The sequence below is a fragment of the Copadichromis virginalis genome, linkage group LG7, assembly GCF_057382275.1.
Source record: "Copadichromis virginalis isolate Kocher_CV1m ecotype Utaka linkage group LG7, C_Virginalis_male_GT1.1, whole genome shotgun sequence".
Taxonomy (NCBI): Eukaryota; Metazoa; Chordata; class Actinopteri; order Cichliformes; family Cichlidae; genus Copadichromis; species Copadichromis virginalis.
This window is the reverse complement of record NC_140624.1, coordinates 27,921,658-27,927,519: the sequence shown is the minus strand read 5'-3', so window position 1 is coordinate 27,927,519 and position 5,862 is coordinate 27,921,658.

Below are 5,862 nucleotides of genomic sequence, written 5' to 3'. Positions count from 1 at the left end.
GATTTTTAATTCAGTGTTTTTATATGAGCCTTATTTTTAATGGATTTCCTACTACTAGGGAGAACACACATTAGGTTTAAGGCCTGGACTAGTCTGAAATCTTTTGTCACCCACAATGGAAAGTGACTGAAAATAAAAATAGGAATCACTTTATTCTGCTCCTAATTTTTAAATCCTGCACTCAGCTTTGCAGTCTCCAATATCACTGAAATGCAGTTATGGCCTGGACCACTACACTTGCTGTCTTGGAATGTCTGATTCCAGTCAGTCTTTGCATGTGATTGGCTGCATGGTGTGCCGATCAAAATAAAGTCCCACACCTGCCCTGGTCTCCCTTACTCAATTTTCCCCCAGGTTGAAGGTATCTGTTGATAATAATGTGGACTCTGGGTCCTGTTGTTAAATGAAAAGAACAAATTACACTTCTATGAAACCTTCTGCTGTTGTGTTTGAAACCTGTTGTTTTATTTAAAGTTTCCATATTACCAGGCAAGAGAGTGCTAAGTGTAATGGATCTTCAGTTTAAAATCATCTGCAGTCTAGTGTTAAAATCTTTATGGACAACATTTCATTTCCAGATAATAATGATATTTAAATTAGTGCTGTCAGCGTTAATCTCGTTAAAATGACATTAATGCCATAACCGCATTAACGCCGCAGATCTCCGTCAGCGAGTTAGCGCGCCATGTCAACTCGTTAACGCGGTTAGGTCATTAACGGGTTAGCGTCGTGCTAACTCGCTAATGGAGAGTTGCCGTGTTAATGTGGTTATGGCATTAATGTCATTTTAAAGAGATTAACGCTGACAGCACTTATTTAAAGTAACTTTGGATTTTTCAAGGACTCTGTGTCTCACCCCTTGTTCTCTCATTCTGCCTCGCGTCCCTCGTGTCCCTCACTCTCTCCTCCCTCTGTTCCCTGGCTGGGATTCATTATTTTGCGTCTCAGTGTCTGTGCGTTCCCCATGTTTCCTGTTTTACTTTGATAGTCTGCTGTCTGGTGTGCAGTATGTTCAGTTTTGCTTCCACCTGTCTCATCTGTTAGATTGTTGCCAGCTGTGTTCCCCAGGTGTTTCTTCTTTGCCCTGATTCCCTCTCATATTTTCTGTCTGCGTCTCTGTCCTATGATCTCTCTCATTCTCCGACTGTGTGTTCTGCCTGTTATTTTACTTTCTTTCACACTGGTCTTTGTATTATTACATCCAGCATCTTGATGCATGCTCAATCATCCAGGTAAGTAAATCCCAAAAAGTTGGTTCTGTTGTGCAATGACAGCTTACATGAAAAGGGAAAGACAGTCTCTGAATAGAGGAGGGAGCCTAAGGGTACACCTTTCGCCATCTTACAATGCTGTGATTGCAGCATTTCCCCAACTCTCTGTGAATGGTACTCATGGCCATCGATCAGTGAGCTTTGATCAGTGGTTGTTGATCAATGGTCATGACGATTTGCATATTAATGATCAAGGAACTGACCTCACAGCCCATTGTTCCTTCAGTGGGCTGGTTTCAGTCACTATGAAAATGTACTGTTTATAAGATTGGGCAAACCTGCAGTCAGCTGAGACTGAAGAAGTCACTTGGGTGATGATGAAACATTTCTCCCACTGAAAACGCTACGTCCAGATGAACACAATAAACTTTTTTGAGTTAAGTTCTGCTATGAGTCTGCGTTCTGGGTCCTCCAATCCTGCCCACTTCATACAGTACATAACACTCAAGTCACTACTATGCAGACTCTGGCTCCAAAAGTGCAACATGGTAGCCCACACAAATGGAAAATTTTAATATTGTAAAAAAACAAAAGTAAATTGTAATAGGAAGAACTGGAGTTACGCCGTCACTCTTTTATATTGTCATTTGCTCATTCTTGAGGCAATGCACAAGTTAGCATGTCCTATAAAAGGACAGACAGGAATATTATACAGGTCTCTACTTTTAAAAAAAAGAAGTTTTTACTGCCATCTCAATCCATCCTAGAAAAAAAGAGGCATTTTAAAATAGAAGAAAATGAATATTTTAAGGTGCTTTTTTTGCTCTGTCCTCTCAACACTCTCCCACTCTGCAGCTGCTCGCCTGACACAAACCCCTTATGGCCTTTTAACCAAGAGTTAATTAGTCTTTTCTTTATCAATGAATGGGTTAATTGATTAATGAGAAATGGTAATGGATTTATCTGTAAACAGCCTCTCATTTGCTTTCAGCACGCTCTTCTCTTGTTGAGGTTTCCCAACACGTTAAACTTCAAGCTAAACAAAGAAGAGGGTTGTGTAGAATTTCTTGGCCCATTCTAATTAAAACTCAAGAATCCGTTTCTTTTTATTATTATTCATCTCACATCTCACTTCATTGATATTAGCCCTCTTTCACGGATTACACTCCTTCACTTGAGCCACTTTTCCCTTCATCTGTTATGCTCAGTGGCAGATGGAGTGACCTTATCCCACATTCAGAGCTCCCTTATGTCCTGACTGCTCTCAGAATAAGAGGTATTAAACACAACAAGAGAGAAAGATAGGGCTCTAATTTCAATCCCCTCCTCCTCTGCGTTTTTACATCATTATGGTATTAGCTGTGAGTGAGCGACAGAGACACCAATAAAAGGACAGAAGAATGAATGTGGGACTTCAAAGTGCAGCAGCAGAGGCAGAACTCGAGAGGAATAATCGGTCAGCTCAGCGTGGCTTAGCAGGGATTCCACAACTTATAGGAAAAACTTCAAACTAAAGAGGCGACGTGAACAGAAAGGAAACATGAAATGAGATGGAGTTTTCACTGCCGTTGTTTAAATATTGTTGACTAAAATGAATTACTTTGAAACTTTTAAGGTATAAATAATGAAAGAAAAAATACTAATATTATAATATAATATAGTATTTTTGTGTGCATTATTTATACCTGTATTTTTGGGTCTGTTAGAGGAGTTTCTTAGGACATTAGTTAGATGGAGAGAAGAGAAACGGTAGCAAGTAGCCAGTTAAAACAGATATGGGCTAATATGAGAGAAATATGGTCTCTTTTTCTAGTCCCTGTCAGTACTGTAACTACAGAATTCTGGATCAACTGAAGTCTTTTTAAGGAACTTGTAGAACAGCCTGAAAAACAATGAAGGGCAGTAGTCTGGGTTTGGTGTAATTAACTAGTTTTTCAGACAGGATGTTTCTCATTTTAGAGATATTGTGCAAATGCAAGAAAGTAGTCCTACATTTTTTTTTCAACATTATGTTTATTAAAGTTTTACATATATACATATATAAAGTACATACACAAACAAATTTACACAATAAACGAAACACAAGGTACATTCAATGAAAGCACTTGAGTCCATGAGACCTCTGACAGATTTTAAAGAATAATTTTCAGATTGCAGCATATGGTTGTGGTCCTGTACCGGGAATAGCTAGGCTGTCCCTGTCTCACACAGTAAACCAGATAGATCTTTATTCCCAATATACTGGATGTAGCGCCCCCAAATTTTCTGGAAAATTTCTTGTTTATCTTTTAGAGTATATGTAATTTTCTCTAATGGTAAACATAAAGACAATTCTCTGAACCAATGTGAAATACTTGGTTTGCCAAGACTCCTCCACGTTAGAGCTATCACTCTCTTTGCTTGTAGTATTCCCATGTTTATGAAGATTTTTTCAAAATGATCTATGTTACACCCTACAGGATATAATCCCAGTAGGAAAAGTTTGGGATCCATCACAAGTTTAATTGACAAAATCTCCTTTATCATTGCTCCAACCTCTTCCCAAAACTCCTTTATTTTTGGACATGACCATAAACAGTGGAGCAATGTGCCCTTATCTTCTTCACATCTATTACAGATATCAGGAATCTGCATATTAAATTTGTTAAGTTTTTCTGGTGTTATGTACACTCATCAACCAATTAAATTGTAGCAATTTTAGACGTGTGTTCCCTGTCTGTGTTTGGGCTAGCTTACATGCTCTACTCCATTGTTCCACTGTCAAGTCCTCCTGTAAGTCATACCTCCAAGCTTCAAGCTTAGCAGCAGATGAATCAGGAGAGGATGTCATCATCAAGTTATATAATTCAGATATCATCCCTCTACCACTGGGGTTTTTGGTTAGGATTTTCTCTAATGTGGACAGCGGGGGAATATGTGTAAAATCATTATGATAAGACCTGATAAAACTCCTAAACTGTAGGTATTTGAAAAAGTGCTTTCGGGGAATATTAAATTTAGAGATTAGTTGTTCAAAACTTAAAAGTCTTCCATCACCCCCGAAAGCATCCTTCACCAGTCCCAGCCCCGAGTCTGCCCACATTTTAAAACCACCGCCCGCCCTACCCGGGGCAAAATAATTGTTGCCCCAAATCGGGCTAAAAACGGAGAGGGGAGATTTTACGTTTAAATATCTTTGAGTGACATGTAAGATATAAATCATGTTTTTAACTATAGGATTAAGCGTAATGTCTTTGAGTTTAGTAGTCCTACATTTAATATTTAATATTGAATATTGAAGGGCATATTCTGATCAGAAATAACTCAAAGATTCCTGACAGTCTTACTGGAGAGCAAAGTAATGCCATCTAGAGTAAGTATCTGGCTTGATTTTACGATAACCTCAGTTTTGTCTGACTTTAAAGGCAGAAAATGAGAGGTCATCCAGCTTTTTAACTCTTTAACCCCCTAGGACCTGGCGTCCACATACTGTATGTGGACATCAAATTTTGGGTTTCCTAGACCACAATACTAAATTTTGCTCTACCATGGCCTGATATCCTCTTCTCAGAAACTACATCAGGTAAAAAGATTTGTTTTTACATTCATCAGGTCCCAATCAGCCCAAATAGCAAAGAGAAATTAAAAATGAATGCCATGAAAGAGTTCAGGTCTTAGGAGGTTAAGACATGCCTGCAATTTAACTGTAGTTTAATTGGTGTTCATTGTTTAGTCATATATATAAATAAAGCTGGGTATCATCTGTATATGAAAATGTATCCAGTCTTTTCTAATAAACTTGATGCATGCTCAATCATCATAAGTAAATCCCAAAAAGTTGATTGTGTTCATCTGGACGTAGCGTTTTCAGTGGGAGAAATGTTTCATTACTCATCCAAGTGACTTCTTCAGTCTCAGCTGACTGCAGGTTTCCTCAACATTATAAATAGATTAACTGCTGCCTAAGTGAAAACCCTTAGTGATCCCGTATGTGTTAGGAGTATCAGAACAGTTGAGACACATTTTTTCTAAGTGGCCTTCAAACCCCAAAACACGCTGCGTCAAAAATTGGTCCCTCCTGAGGATCGGGTCCCCGATTCCCCTGCAGTTTGAATCACTACATATACTTCTTATATTCCAGACAACATTTTTTCCGATGGAGCCCACTCCCAGTCTGGCATTATTTATGTACTTTATATACAGTATATACAAGTGCAGTTCAGCCTCCATAGAAAACTGAGACTATAAAATATATGTTATGATATCTGATATGATATATGATATTTTGTCAAGTTAAAAAGTTGTCTTGTGAACATATATAACATTTATCCTGAGTTTAAACAGAGTGAATCAAATTGTAATAAGATATTTAACAAAACTCTTCTCCAACTGTGTGGAGAACAGATGATGAAGTCAAACTGGAGCTGGTTATGTAGGAGGGGCCTCTATCCATTTTTCTCTGTGTTTCTTAGGAAAATAGCACTTATGATTATGGAAAAAGAATGGGATAATTGAGAGAGGTAATAGAAGAAAGAGGGGATACAGCTTTTGATTGTGAAGTGAATGATGTGAATAATAATTTGAGGTGAAAGGAATTAATTGGGCATAAGGCCAAGTAGAGGAGGGTGGAGGGTTTTTCATGATCGTCACTCTATTTCAGGGATTAAAGAGG